The sequence below is a fragment of the Canis aureus genome, chromosome 10, assembly GCF_053574225.1.
Source record: "Canis aureus isolate CA01 chromosome 10, VMU_Caureus_v.1.0, whole genome shotgun sequence".
Taxonomy (NCBI): Eukaryota; Metazoa; Chordata; class Mammalia; order Carnivora; family Canidae; genus Canis; species Canis aureus.
In genome coordinates, this window is record NC_135620.1 from 41828689 (window position 1) to 41845115 (window position 16427).

The 16427-nt window shown below is 41.2% G+C and overlaps 1 protein-coding gene across 2 annotated transcripts in view; it reads left to right on the forward strand.

The window, feature by feature from the left end:
• Nucleotides 1-2012: 2012 nt before the first annotated feature.
• FOCAD (focadhesin) overlaps nucleotides 2013-16427 on the forward strand; it is a 312226-nt gene continuing 297811 nt past the window's right edge. For both annotated transcript variants that reach the window (XM_077912127.1, XM_077912128.1), the window contains exon 1: nucleotides 2013-2081. The gene's annotated coding sequence lies outside the window, so the exon portion shown is untranslated. The remainder of the gene's footprint in view (nucleotides 2082-16427) is intronic.

Consider the following 16427-nt stretch of genomic DNA (forward strand, 5'->3'; position numbering starts at 1 on the left):
GGCTTGATCCCAGGAGCCCGAGATCAGACTGAGCTGAAGACAGATGCTTAACGGACTGATGCTGCTGATACATTTAGAATTATTAAGACTTGGGATGCCTGGGTGGCTCAGTGGTTGAGTGCCTTCGGCTCAGGGTGGGATCTTGGAGCTCTGGGATCGAGTCCCACATTGGGCTCCCTGCAGGGAGCCTGCTTCTCCCTCTGCCTGTGTCTCTGCCTCTCTCTGTGTCTCTCATGAATAAATAAATAAAATATTAAAAAAATAGAATTATTAAGACTGAAGAGGAATATCTGTGAAAATTAATTAAGGAAAACCTCAGTAATAGTGGACTTAGGATGCTTAAAGGGGACGTTGGAAAAAAAAATAAAAAAATAAAATAAAGGGGACGTTGGTAGGAAAAGCCATACCCCTCAATGTCAGTTACAAACTCAACAGAAGAATCCTCCATAAGAATCATCAGTTATAGGTCCCAATAGGGTAAGAGGTACTTTGCATCTCCTACAAGAAATCCACTACCCCTGCAACTCAGCCAATGAGAAACTAACATCGCCCCCAACTCTTGCTTTTCAGTGGATTTTCATCAACTTCATTCTTCTTCTGCATAAAAAAAATATTCCTTTCCTTTGTTTGTTGCACTTGCCTATGGTTTTGCTGCAGCTTGCTTGTCCTGGATTGCAATTCTCTGCTATTCCTGTTTAAGCCCATCGTTTGCTGGTAAAGTAACTGGCAGTTTATTTTTAAGGTTAGCACAGCAAATTCCATAAAATCAAGAAGGCAATTATAAACCTTATTAAACTGCTTTCTCTCAAAGGATAACAGAGATTGAATATTTAAGTAGGTTTAACATTTAATTTAGATAAATTCCTACAGAATGAATGCATAATACGTTATTGAGAGAACTGAAATAGCCTGTGGTATATAATTACTTTTCTAAAGTGGAGTATAGGGAACCAAATCCTTCCTACAAATGAGAAGTAGAACTCTTGTGTCAGCACATTAAAATGACTTTGGCAACTTGAGAGTACCAGTACCAAGGACTCACAGCAGAGCTATTAAATTGAGAATCTCTAGAGATGGGGCCCAGGTACTGGTACTTTTTAAAAAGCTCTCCACTTCTATATATACTTACTTTTAAAGATATACCAGAATTTAGAAACTGGTGGATGGGTCAGGTTCTCTAGAGCAACTTGTTTTAACTCTTGTATATAATTTTCCACAACCAGAATTCCATTCCTTCATTACCTTCTCACTTTTTTTCTTTCTTTTCTGCTGTCTCCTTCAGCTTCTCTTCTACTGCGCCTGGTATTTTTACAGCCTTCTTATGAAAATGAGTGTTCATGCACAGATGGACACGCAATAAGTATTAGACAAAAATAATAACAATAATAGCAATAGTTACATATGCCTGCTCTTCCCAGGTTAACTGGGCAGATATATGCAGGCTGTAGCGTTTTGTAGGACTCTCCAACAGGTGGATGCACCCCGTGCAGCATTGACAGCCGCAGCGTTCTCTGTTGGCCAAGGAAGTGAAAACACGAGGCGGCACCTACAAGGGGAGGAACGAAGTGACCAGGAGGCCGCCTGCATTAGATTTTCTGAATCCTTAATGTCAACGGGACTTTTTTTTTTTTCCGGGAGACAAAATCCACAAACCCCAAGAAACTGCTCTGCGTCGCCAAAAGCTGCATCGCGGCAGGCTGCCAACAGGACTCCCCGAGCACGCTGCAGGGGCATCTCCAGCGAGGTCCCCGCGGGCGAACCCCCGCTGCGCGGCAGCCCGACCCCCCCCCCACCCCCCCCCGGCCCCCACCTGCGCGCGCCGCTCTGCCCCGCCCCGGGCTCCTGCAGGGACGCCGGGAGCCGCGCTCGCAGCCCTCCAGCCGCAGTGCGCGGCCTTGGCCTTGACCGTGCGTGCGCGAGAGCGGGGAGGGGCGGGGCGAAGCCGGAGGGGGCGGGGCCTGCGCTCGCAGTCTGCCAGCCCATTGGCTCTCTCCGCGTAGTCTCCGCCCCCAGGCGTTCGAGACGGCGGGGCGGGCCACGTCAGGCAGCCGGCGCGGGGCTGAGCTTGGGGCAGAAGGGAGGTAAGCTGTGCGGGCGGCGCGCTGCGTGCGGCGTGCGGCGTGCTCCGTGCTCCGTGCTCCGTGCGGCTGGCCCCTGCTCCGGGGCCGCGGGATCGCACCCGCTCGTGGCCTGTCTCAGCTCGGCGTGGAGGGCGGCTTAGGGCCTGCGGGCCTGGGGCTGCGTGGGAGATGGGGCAGGGGAGCGTGTGGCGGCAGGGCCGCGCCGGGGCGTGGGTGGCCTGGGAGGGGACCGGCCTTGCCGTCCGCCCTCGTCCCGTCCTGGGTGGGCCCTGAACTCGCGGAGGACCGGGCCTTGTGCGTAGGAGAGCTGCGCGACGGCTGGGCGGGGCCGGCCCTGGTGCCTGCGACGGGGCTCAGCAGGATCTCCACTCGGAAACAGATCGGCGCGAGCCTTGCTTACTTACCTGCAGCAGGTTGCGGTGGCTCCACTCTCCCCTGACCGGTTCCCTAGTTAAAGGCAGTGCCTGCCGGCGATGCCGGGCCGCGTCCTCTGGCTGGGGGGACGCTCTGATTATTATCAGTGACTCACTCAGATCCTGTCCACTTTCATGCAAAGGCTTATGGGTGAGCAGGGCCTGTTTTCAGACTTACCGGTTCTCTGGCTCTGTCCTCCTTTGCGGGAATTACCTGAAAAAATAGTTCATAAATATATACATGAAATACCTGCAACAGCTATGCGGAGATTTGCAGAGACTTGGCTGTTGTGCTGCACATAGGGGCTGTGTGTTGCACCATGAGTTTTAATTTCCGCTATGGCATCATGATCCTTCAGGTTAGCTCCTGAAATTGGAGCTTCTAAAATCGATCAAGTCATCGTATCAAGTATCATACAATCATTCATTCATCCATTCAACAAACTTTTTTTTTTTTTTTTTATAATTCCTTGATGATCAGGGTCTTATGAGTAAAATGGGCATTCCCTGCCTTTTCTCTCATTTGAGTTGCCAGTTTTATTGTCTAGATTTGAGTTGTAATTTTTTGTTGTTGTTGTTGTTGTTTGATGTTTCAATTTCATGTTCCAGATTTAGGTGTAGAAGCTCATGAATCTGTATCCTAGGATAGAGCTCCTCTGAGACTTCATTTTTTTTCTTACTTTCACCTCCAGTAAACCTCAGAGCATGGTGGCCCGAGGTGCTGTAATCCTGCTAACTAGATGTATTTTGAAAGACCCGAGGTCTCGGGTGCCAGTCTGTAAAGTGAGGCAATGGGATTAGAAGTATTCTGTAATTTTTAGATGTTCAAGGAGAGGAGGGGCAATTGGCATGTTTACTGAACTTTGTTAACGGTTGGGAAGTGACCGTTTTAAAAACACAATGTATATTACGATTATATGCTTTAATCTTTCTGAATCTGTCCACATTGAATTTTTGACTAGCAAGCAAGTGCTTATTTACAATTTTGATTCACATTCAAGTTCTGCATACAAAGCACTATGACTCATCTAAATTCGGAAATGTAATAATCAGTAGCTTTTTAATGCTATGTTTAAAGGTATGATATAAAAAGAATTGGGGGTACTTGGGTGGCTCAGCAGGTTAAGTGTCTGACCCTTGATTGGGCTCAGGTCATCATGCTCTGCGGGGAGTCCTCTTGAGGTTCTCTTCCCCTCCCTCTGCCCCTCCCCCATGTGTGCTCGTTCTCTTTCATTCTTTCTCTGAAATAAGTAAATCTTTAAAAAATTGTATACATATGCAATTTTCAAAGTATTTGTTGCAGTGGTAGATTAGTGGTAGCTAAAACCCTCTGCCTTGGTTAACTTGCTTTGGTTAAATGTTAGGTAGTTACTGTCACTCTGGCTAATATATATCATATGATGACTATGTTAGCATTCATTCATTCATTCATTCATTCATTCATTCATTTGACAGAGAGAGCACAGGAGGGGGGAGTGGCAGGCAGAGGGAGAAGGAGAAGCAGGGTCCCAAAGGAGCAGGGAGCCTGATGTGGGACTTGATCTCAGGACCCTGGGATCATGACCTGAGCCTAAGGCAGATACTTAACCGACTGAGCCACCAGGTGCTGTTAGCATTTGTTTTATCAAGCTAAAATTTACTGAATTTCAATTGATTGCTGCTTCCAGTTGAGAATTGATAACCATAAATAGTTTGAGAATAAAAATGCCCACAGAATATAACAATAGCTTTAAAATATTTTTTTTTATTTATATGTATGAAAGAGAGGTGAGCAGGTGCAGAGGGAGGGGCAATGGAGAGGGATAAGCAGACTCCCCGATGAGCCAGGGCTGGATCCCAGCACCCTGAGATCAGGACCTGAGCTGAAGCTGGGTGCTTAATCAATTGAGCCACTCAGGTGCCCCACAGCCACAATTTTTCATTTGCTGATTGGTTGATGGGACTTAGAAGTAAATTGTTTGCCCTTCCTGCAAGTATACAATGATTTCTAAAATAGTTCTGAGGCATAATATTCATAGGCTTGTGATACTTTTTGGAAGTTGCCCACAAACCATTAAGTGCATTAAATTGTTACTATTAGGGATTTGGAAAGTTTAAGGAAATATGACTTTTCAGTTTTGCTTTTGCTACACCTTTCCAATTCTGGAAATGGATCAGATCAAGATGGAAGACTGAGGAAAAATGCAAGAACTGAGGGGAAAAAATCCAAGAGGAAGCTTTCCTAGTTTTAAGTTTGAGGAGAAAAAACACAATGAAAAATACAATTATAACTGTATTTAGAAGGAAAGTAAGGAAATAATAGTGTCAAGATTATTGGTAGGGTAGGCCTATAGTACAACTTGATTTTTAAAGTAGAAGTGTAATTGGCATACAGTATCTTTATTAGTCTTAGGTGTATATCATAGTGATTTGATATTTTTATATATTATGAAATCCCTGGAAGTCTAATTACCATGCAAAGTTCTTACAGTATTATTGACTATATTTCCTATGTTGTACATTATATCCCCATGGCATAATGATTTTATTTTATTTATTTTTTATTTTTTTTGACTAGTGATTTTATAACTGGAAGTTTTTGTACCTCTTAATCCCTTTTACCTGTTTTGTGAGCCTCCCAAATACTCCCCTCTCCGGTAACCAACAGTTTGTTTTCTGTATCTATGACTTTGCTTCTGTTTTGTTTGTCTTGTTTTATGGATTCCACACATACGTGAAATCATGTCTTTCTCTGACTTATTTCACTTAGCATCATATCCTCTAGTTCTGTCCATGCTCTTCCAAAGGATAAGATTTCATTCATTTTTTTTTTTTTATGGCTGAGTAATATTCGTGTGTGTGTTTGTGTGTGTGTGTGTGTGTAAATAAAATGTGCTACATCCTCTTTACCCATTCATCTATCAATGGGCATCTATCTGTTAATGGTTAACTAAAAAAGAAACGGTGATAACTTAAACTTTGATCACATTACATGTGGGTGATACTTTTTTTTTTAAGGAGATGTGAAATACATATATTATGTATATATATATTATATATATATTTTAAGTTTTACTTAAGTAATCCCTATGCACAACATGGGGCTTGAACTCAACATGACCCTGAGATCAAGAGTCGCATGCTTCTCTGACTGAATAGGCCAGGCACTGCTATATTGTGTATTTTTTTAAAAAAGTGCTACAGAGGGGTGCCTAGATGGCTCAGTCTGTTAAGTGTCTGCCTTTGACTCAGGTCATGATCCTGGAGTCCCAGGATTGAGTCCTGTGTCCAGTTCTGTGCTCAGCGCGAGCCTGCTTCTCTCTCTCCCCACTCATGCTCTCTCATGCTTTTTCTTTCTCTCAAACAAATAAATATATTTTTTAAAGTGATTTTTAAAAAAGATTTTATTTATTTATCCATGAGAGAGAGAGAGAGGCAAAGACATAAGTAGAGGGAGAAGCAGGCTCCATGCAGGGAGTCTGATGTGGGATCGATCGGGGGGATTCTGGAGTCATGCCCCGACCCAAAGGCCTGCGTTCAACCACTGAGCCACCCGGGTGTCCCAATAAACAACAAACAAACAAATATTTTAAAAAAATTTAAAAAGTGCTACAGGTATAGAGATGAGTATAATAAAATATGGTATAGTTATGTAAATATAACATAAGTCTGTGATTCATAATTGATAAATTGGATTGAGGTAGTGTATAGTATCTCTATATGATAGGAAGCAAGATTTGCTAAGCTTATGGGACAGAGGATGTTTATCAGTTTTTCTCCCATTTAAATTATTTGAAACCAGGGATCCCTGGGTGGCGCAGCGGTTTGGCGCCTGCCTTTGGCCCAGGGCGCGATCCTGGAGACCCGGGATCGAATCCCACGTCAGGCTCCCGGTGCATGGAGCCTGCTTCTCCGTCTGCCTGTGTCTCTGCCTCTCTCTCTCTCTCCGTGTGACTATCATGAATAAATAAATTAAAAAAAAAAGAAAAGAAAATAAATTATTTGAAACCAGCTTTCAAGCAATGTGGAAGTTCTCATCAATTTTGAAATAATAATGAATATTATTTTTATAACTTGAGTCCCCCAAGTACTTCTAACCTCATAACTTCTTACTCTATTTCAAATCACATTGGAAGTAATAACATTGCATTTGTGATTTTGAAATTTTGCTAAATTTATATTGGCTTTTGTTCAGTTAGTCTGATTAGTTTTTATATTTTTGAGATGTTCACAAGCTTTGCTATTAAATACTGTACAGTTTTCCATTGTTCATGATGGAAAAACATTTCTTTAGGCCAAAGGAATTTGAAAACAAGCTGCGTAGATAGTCAGCTATTATTATTATTTATTTAGAGATTAACGTTTTCATTTGCCTGGGGACTACGAAGCAGTCCACCCACGCTTCTAAACTGAAGACTTCAGTTCTTTTCAGTGCATTAGACTATATCTTTTAATCTTTTTTTTTTTTAATTTTTAAAATTTATTTATGATAGTCACAGAGAGAGAGAGAGAGGCAGAGACACAGGCAGAGGGAGAAGCAGGCTCCATGCACCGGGAGCCTGATGTGGGATTCGATCCCAGGTCTCCAGGATCGCGCCCTGGGCCAAAGGCAGGCGCCAAACCGCTGCGCCACCCAGGGATCCCTTTAATCTTTTTTTGGTTAAAAAAATGACTGCTTGCTAATTTGGCTGATAAGCATGTTGAACAAATGTTATTATTATTGTGAATGCTGTAACTATAGTTCTCTCTTCTCTTAAAAACCGTTTCCTTTGGCCTAGCTGCTTTCAGAATTTATTGTAAGTTTTCCTCTCTTTAACAATCATCAAATAGGTTGGTTTATTTAATCAAACCTTCAGGTTTTAGTATATGATATTAGGACTCATGGAGTGGAAGAAACTTCGTATTAAGGTTTTGAATTGTTGAAACACTTTGAATTGTTGAAACAAGTTAATGGAATTTTTAGAGTTATAGATATTAAAGATACTGTATTTTTTTAAAACGATTTATTTATTTATCTATTCATGAGAGACACAGAGGGAAGGCAGAGGAAGATGCAGGCTCCCCTTGGGGAGCCTTGTGGGACTTCATCCCAGGACCCCGAGGATCAAGGCAGAAGGCAGACTCTCAACCACTGAGCCACTCAGGCATCCCTAAAGATATTGTATTTATTTTTTTTCATTTGACAAAGAGTATCTGCTCTGGTCCCAAGTCCCTAACCTACCTTCAAGGAGCTTATAGTATTGCATGGAAGTCATAGAGCAGGCCAAAATATAAAGAGATAAATATTATAGTCAGACACATGCATAGAGCCCTGTGGGGGACAGGAAAACTGTATGTGTATGAGACTTCAGGGGAGTCAGAAGGCTTTTGGAAGAATGTTTGCTTTAACTGAATTTTGAAAGCAAGTAGAAATTAATTGGTGAGGATGGAGGATAAGGCATTCTAGGCGCAAGAAGGAAGTGAGGCCAAACTGACAGAAACAAAATGGATTCTTAATGTATTAAGGGGAAGACAGAGAGATGAAGTTTAATATGTAAACAAGGGGCCCATAATGATAGGCCCTCTTTCCTACTGTGTTAAAGATTTTTAACTTTATCTTCAAGGCTGTGGTAATCCATTGGTAAGAGATTTTAAGTTGAAGAAAGTTAAGTCAGTTTCATGTGGCAAGGTGATGGATGAATTGTAGTGCAGCAAGGCCCATTTGCTTTTTTTTTTTTTAAGCTTTTATATATCTACTTGAGAGAGAGCGGGAGAGAGCAAGCACAGAGGCAGAGGGAGAAGCAGGCTCCCCAGTGAGCAGAGAGCCCCATGTAGGGCTCCATCCCAGGACCTTGAGATCATGACCTGAGCTGAAGGTAGACACTTAACCAACTGAGCCACCCAAGTGTCCCAGTAAGGCCCGTTTGTGAAAGCATAATATGGTAGAGCTCCAGATTAGCAGGGGTGTTTGAGAGACTAGGATGGATCCAAAGTATGTGAAGATGATGAAATTGGGTGTCCAGTTTGATATGAGGATAAAGAAAAGGTGGAGTCAAGATGCCTCCTAGCTTTATGACTTCCCAAGGTGAGAACCCCCTGAGGATTATCAGGTGACTAAGATGAGTCTTGGATATGCCTCTGGGTCACACAGTTGGTGCTGTTCTGTGGGCAGTTGGCTCCATTGGTCTGGGGAATGAGGAAAGGATTTTATACAATATAGAGGTGAGGATGTTATCAACATGTAGGTAATAGTAGAAACAGTGTAAATGGTTGTAGATACCTAAGAGAGTTTGTTGAGTAAGAAAGAATAAAACAGAAGAGAAGCTCTCGGAAGCACCATCATAAGGAAGATGTACAATGAAAAACAATGAGAGGGAACAGCCTAATGGACATTGGAGCTCTAGAAGAAAAGGAGAAAGAAAATTTCAGAGAATGAATGGTCAATTGTCAAACACTGGAGACATTGAAGAGAGAACTCACTAGAAATTTTAGAGAAGGTCTATAAGATAGACAAGAGTCATTAGTTTAGGAGCACCTGGGTGGCTGAGTTGGTTGTGTCCAACTTTTGATTTCTGCTCAGGTCATGATCTCAGGGTCCTGGAATAGAGTCCCTATTGGGCTCTGAGCTCAGCAGGGAGTCTGCTTGAGGATTCTCTTGCTCTCCCTCTGCCCCTCCCCTCTCCATGCACTCTCATATAAATAAATCTTTTAAAAATAAGAATTATTAATTTGTAATGTTTTTAGTTCATGGAATTGTGTGACTTTCTGTAACAAAAATCAGTAAATCCAGAGATTTTGAATAGTTGGAATGATCTAGTACTTGGACTTTGTTTTGTGCATGATAGGAATGTGTTGGAGCTCAAAGTATTAGCAAGACGATGGTTGAAGTGATGGAATGTGAGATTTAGATGGCATGGAGGTGGTGAACCAAGCAGAAGGAGGCTGAATGATTGAAAGAGAATAATTGGTTCAAGGGTGCTTGGCTGGCCCAGTTGGAAGAGCATGTGACTCTTGATCTCAGGATCATGAGTTCAAGCCCCACGTTGGATGTAGAGATTACTAAAAAATAAATAAACTTGAAAAAATAACTGGTTCAAGGGATTAGATGTTGGGTTGAGGTAAGTATACAAGTGTATGTAGGTATAAGGGAGATAGCTGATAGAAGTATTCTGGACTCAGAGAAGAATATTGGAGTTGACAATTTTAAGATGCTAATAGATGTAGCGTTTGGCCATGGATGTATATGGCTAAAATGGAGTGATGAGATATTCAAGAGCAATGAGACTGATGTGTTGAATGAATCACTCACCTTAGACATGGACCCCAGAAAACCGTGGCACTCAGAATGGAAAAGTAGACTGTGGCTGAAGTTTTCGATGCCTGTAGAAGTGATGAGTATATATGAGGTGAAGATACTTGCATGACATGCCCTCAGAGCTATGGGGGTAAATGGTAAGGAAATGTTCTTCTGGGCCTTGGAGCTTAGAATGATGATTGGCTTTTACTGAAGTTGCCACCAAAGGAGAGTATAGGTTTTGTTAGGCCTAAGAAGTAGAGGGAACACCTAATGAAGATGCTGAGCATCTAATAAGAAAGTTAGTTGACCATGGTATCAAAGTCCAGAAGGAGAGGACAGGCTAGTGTTTACTGAAGAGGAAGGCAGATTAGGAAGAGATTAGACTTGGGTGTGAGTAGGGCTGAAGTGTACAGCCAGCTTTGCAGTTACAAATAGAAGTTTGCATGTCAGGTTTGGATGAGGCTTCTTGTCAGCTTTAATCTATCAAATCATCCTAGTTTCTATTTATAGTAGGACAGCAGCTAGAGTATTCTTTCTAAATTTAAGAATAACCTATGTCTCCAGTGAATATTTGTTTTTTGTCAGAGAAGGAGAGGCAATGGCCTTTTTGATTTTTATACTTATTTTTGAACTTTGGACTTCCAAAAAGTCCAAAAGACTTTTCATCACATGTGCCAGCTCTCATCTCTTGTTAGTATGCCTGGAAGGTATGTTGACCATTTTTAGGTTAGTTCTGGGCTGAGAGGTGTGAAAAATGCCTTGATACTGATGACAGTTGCTGTGAATGTGAGAGGTGGGCATACCTGCATTCCCTCTGATTTCCCTCCTGTTATTTTAGGATCTGGGGTCACGTTAAACAGTTTCTACATTTCTAAGGACAGCTCCTCACTTATTCATAAGATCCTATTCCTTTCGCCTACTCAGAGATTCGGCTCCATTAATCTCTCTCTCCAGCAAGATTGTATTTTCTCTAATTATTAGATTATTCCCTTCAGTATGTAAACATGTTGTTATTTCTCCTATCTTAGAATAATTACCTATTGATGGGAGCGCCTGGGTGGCTCAGTTGGTTAAGCATCCAAGTCTTGATCTCAGCTCAGGTCTTGGTCTCAGGGTCATTGGTTCAAATCCCACCCAACATGGAGCCCACCAAAAAAAAAATTACCTTTCAAAGTTCCTCTCTAGCTCAGAAGGTAGAGCATGTCGTTCTTGATCTCAGGGTTGTGAGTTTGAGTCCCATGTTGGGTGCAGAGGTTACTTAAATAAATACAAACTTAAATCTTTAAAAACAATTATCTGTCTTGACCGCATCTTCCCCTCATGCCACCACATAATTTCTTTTTTCACCTTTATAGCAAAACATACACTCATGTGTCCGGTTATTTTCTTATTCTTCCTCAAACCCACTTGAATCCTGCTTCCTTCACCACTCTGACAGAATTTGCTCTCCTCAGAGTGATTAATGACTTTCATTTTGCTAAACCAAAAGGTCTGTTTTTTAATCCTCATCTCTTCCCTGGCCTATCAGCATTCTGCCTCAACTTTATTGAGATATAATTGGCACATAACATTGTGAAAGTTTAAGGTGTGTTGATTTGATAATTGTAATTTGTAAATTATAAAATTACAAATTTGGAGATTGTAATTGTAAATAGCAATTTGATAATTTACATTTGTAAATTGCAAAGTGATGACCACCATTGTATTAACTGCCACCCCCAGCCTGCCATATAGTTACCATTTCCTATCAGCATTTTTTGAAACAGTTGATCACATTCTGCCTCTTGAAATACTTTCTTCCCATAATTATCAAAGATGCCACAATTCCTAGTTTTCTTTTACCTTACTGCTCCTTTCAACTCCCTTTCTGGTTCTCTCTTATCTCTCCGACCTCATTGGAGTGCTGCTCAGTCATTGGACCTCATAGTCTAGAAGTTTGAATGTCAAGTTTGGATGAGGCTTTGTATCATATCAGTCATATCACTCAGCCTTTGTAAATGCTGGTAATACTCTGTTAGCTGCAAAATTTATATTTTTAGCCTGGACCTTGTCCCTGAAATCAGACTCCGTGTATCCAGGTACCTACTCAGCATTTCTCTTTGGATGACAGATAGAGATCTCAACCTCAGTCCCTGATTTCTTTATACTTGTTTCTTCTGTGGTCTTCCCCATCTCAGTCCTTGGACACTCCTTCATTTCCATGACTCGGGACAGTCACCTGGGTGTCATCCTTGACTCTTCTCTTGCTCTCACAATCCACACATGTAAACTATTAGGAAAGTCTGTTGGCTGGACCTTTGGCATATGTCTGTCTAGAATCTGAGTACTTCTCATTACCTGCTGCTCTCAGTCTAGTCCAAGACCCTATTGTCTATGTCCTTGATGTTGTAATAACCTCTATATTGATTAGCTGTTACAACCCACCTCCAAAATTAAGTGGGGTAAAGCAATAATCATTTTTTAGTCTATGATTCTGGGGTTAGCAATTTGGGTTGGGGTTGGTTTTGGAGGGGGGGGGTAGTTCTTTTGGTAGTCTTGCCTGGATTCACTCATGTAGCAAATGGGGACTGGTAGGTTTGGAGGCTTCATCTGGGAGGCTTGTCTCTGCTATGTGTGTTCTTGCTCAGCTGTTCCATGATTTTTTTAAAAAAGTAAAAAAAATATTTATTCATGAGAGAGAGAGAGAGAGGCAGAGACAAAAGGCAGAGGGAGAAGCAGGCTCCCTGTGGGGAGCTTGATGCGGAACTTGATCGCAGGACCTTGGGATCACAACCTGAACCAAAGGCAGACCTCAACCACTAAGCTACCCAGGTGCCCCGCTATTCCATGGCTCTTAACATGGTGATTTAATGGAAGCGAGAAAGCAAGAGGAAGCAGTGTGGCATTGAAACTAAAACTCCACAGCCTCACTTCCCCTGCTGCTGATTAAAGCAGTCAACAAGGAAGCCCAGATTCAAGAAAGTGGAGAAATAGATTACCTGCTTATGAGGGGAGCAGCAAAGTCACTTTGTAAAGAAGTGTGCATACAGGATTTGGGAAGAATTTGGGGCATTTCTTGCAGACTATCATAGTCTTCTAAGTGCCCTATTCTTTCTTTGCCCCCTGAAATATTGTCAGCAGAACAAAGTGATTATTTTTAAAACACACCTTAGATTTCTCCTCTCATCACTCATCCAGAACCCTTTAGTGATTTCCCATTGCCACCCTAAATAAGAGGGAAAGTCTTCGCAGTAGCCTGTGATCTGACCCCTTTGTTGCCTTTCTAACTTCATTTCCAGCTACTCTGCCCTCACTCATTTAACCTGCTCTATTAGCCTCTGCTGTTCCTCCAACCTAAAGGTGACATTCCCACTGTTTTTTTTTTTTTTAAGATTTTATTAAAAAAAAATAAAGATTTTATTTATTTATTCACGAGAGAGGTAGGGAGAGAGAGATAGACTGGCAGAGACACAGGCAGAGGGAGAAGCAGGCTCCCTGCGGGAACCTGATGTGGGACTTGAATCTAGGACCCTGGTATCACGCCCTGAGCCAAAGGCAGATGCTCAACTGCTGAGCCCCAGGTTCCCCTCCCACCATGATTTTTCTATTGCTGTTCTTTCTGCCTGGAATTCCCTTTTTAGAGACTGTGGACTTCTGCTTCACCTCATTTAAGTCTTAGCTTGTGTGTCACCTCTGTGAGCTCCTCACTGACCATTCTTCTAAAAATTAGATCCTCTTTCTTTCTGTCCCCCTTTCCTGCTTTACTTTTGTATATAGCCCTTATAAAATGCTGTGTCATTTACTATTTTGCTTATTTTTGTTTTCCCTCTACTAGGAATGTAATCCCCTTGTACAGGCAGGGACCTGTTTTTATCTTCAGTGTACAGGGATTTTTTTTTTTTTAATAGTACAGCGTTTGACGCAAGGTAGCATCTAATAAATATTTGTCAAATGAAGGGTAGGTTTTTAGTATGGAACTTTTTCAGGTATCTGGCTATCTCTTCCATGTTTTATGGAAGAGCCCTTAGAATAGATTCTGGCTATTACCTGAGGATATTTGTGGCCTCTTCTTACAAGTACTGTTTGTTTATTGATTGATTGATTGATTCACTCATTGATATATTTGTAAATACTTTTGTGATCCTCTGTTTTTTAGAGCTCAGCTAGCCAAAGTGTTTTTCCATCTCCACGCTCTATTCTTTGGAAGAAGAGTGTCCTGTTTTCAAATCAACTGCACAGAATATCTCCCCTTTAGGTACTTACTAGCAGCTTCTTCACTTTGAGGTGTAAATCATAACATTTTTATTCAAAGCAAAGCTGAAACAGTTAATATGTGAAAGAATAGTCTGAGATAGGGATCCCTGGGTGGCTCAGTGGTTTGGCACCTGCCTTCAGCCCAGGGTATGATTCCAGGGTCCCAGGATCGAGTCCCACACAGGCTCCCTGCATGGAGCCAGCTTCTCCCTCTGCCTGTGTCTCTGCCTCTCTCTCTCTCTGTCTCTCGTGAATAAATAAATAAAATCTTAAAAAAAAAAAAAAAAGGATTAGTCTGAGACAGAAGATTTCCATACCTCTTCTAAACTTTTGGACCTTTTTCTTATTGATAACTTCAGGTAAGAAAGAGATTTTTTTTCCAGTCAAAACAGAGTTATGTTAAATTCTAATTTATAGCATAGTCTTAAATCATTCTGACCCATTAAGCAGGAACATAACCTTTGAAATTAGTGATTATGAATGAAAATGATAATCTCTTAAGTGCCTCAGCCTCTAATTTATTATTATTTTTTATTTTTTAAAGACTTCATTTATTCATGAGAGATACAGAGAGAGGCAGAGACATAGGCAGAGGGAGAAGCAGGCTCCTGCCGGGAGCCGGATGTGGGACTTGATCCCAAAGGCAGATGCTCAACCACTTAGCCACCCAGATACCTCTCCAATTTATTTTTGTAATTTGTTTTTGTTGTATATCATCAAGGAAATCTTCAGTCACACAGATTAGCTCTTGCAAGTTGATGATAATTTTTTTTAAAATCGGTTCACATTGTAATCTTACGATTTCTGGTTTCTTAGTTTTCTTGTGGAAAATATTGAACACACACATAATTAGGTACTATAATAAATGAATTTAAACAAAATTAACATTCTGTTGATCTTGGTTTGTTTCTCTAACATTTTTTCCTTTGGATTTTTCTCCAAAAATAATTGTTTTTGATTAATATTTTATTTTATTTATTTATTTATTTATTTATTTATTTATTTATTTATTTATTTATTTTAAGATTTTATTTATTTATTCATGATAGTTACACAGAGAGAGACAGAGAGGCAGAGACACAGGCAGAGGGAGAAGCAGGCTCCATGCAGGGAGCCCGACGTGGCATTCGATCCCAGGTCTCCAGGATTGCGCCCCGGGCCAAAGGCAGGCGCCAAACCGCTGCGCCACCCAGGGATCCCTGATTAATATTTTAAATCATTTTTAATTAAAATCACTCTTAATAAATGTAGTAATTTAATTTTAATGTTTTATTTTAAACATAATTTCTATGCCATTATCACAGTCAACAAAAGCTAAAGTAACACCAATTTCTCAAATCTTCTGATAGTCCTTTTCTATTTCAGATTTTCTTAGCTGTGCCAATAGGGTTTTTATTACAGTTGCTCCCAAATTGTATTTGGTTATTAAGTCTCTTCATTACTTATACTTACAGTCTTTCTAGCCCTTCTTTTTTGTATGTCATTGATTTTTTGGAGAATCAGTCAGTTGTCCAATAAAATGTCTCAAATTCTGAGTTTATTGCTCTGTACATGGAGTTTACCTTGTTCTCCATTTCTTGAGCTTTCTATAAATTGGTAGTTAAATATGGAAAGGTGCGTAGATCTATTTTGAATTGTTTTAGGTGAGAAATATTTTATATATATATATATATATATATATATATTTATTTATTTATGATAGTCACAGAGAGAGAGAGAGAGAGAGAGGCAGAGACATAGGCAGAGGGAGAAGCAGGCTCCATGCACCGGGAGCCTGACGTGGGATTCGATCCCGGGTCTCCAGGATCGTGCCCTGGGCCAAAGGCAGGCGCCAAACCGCTGCGCCACCCAGGGATCCCCGGTGAGAAATATTTTTAAAGGATTCTGTGTATGTCTTTTTTTTAAAGAGTGTATTTATTTATTTGAGAGAGAGAGTGTCGCATTAGCGGGTGGGGAGAAGGGAGAAGCAGATTTCCCAATGAACAGGGAGCCTAATGTGGGGCTCAATCCCAGGACAGTGAGATCATGACCTGAGCTGAAGGCAGCTGCTTAATAATTAGACTGAGCCCTACAGGCGCCGCCCCCGCCCCATGTGTGTCTTATTCCATCCCAACACGAGGAATAGTGTCTGGTTTTCTTACTTTTAATGATGCTAAGACGAATGCATGGGTTCCAGTGGGGTCATCCTAATCCTTCAAATAATGAAGTTCCCATCATCCTTTAGCATAATAATTTCAGCAACAATTGATGGTTCATTCACACATCAATTACATATTAACGAAGTGACTTCATATCTTTAAAGGTTTATTTTTAAAGAAATGAGTACATTTAAACTTTCCTTACATTTCTCTTCACAGTATCACTTCACAACTAGTTTTTTTCCCTCCCCACTCCCCCAATTCTAAATTTACTCCCATTCACCATGGTTTTAGAATGTGTTGAATG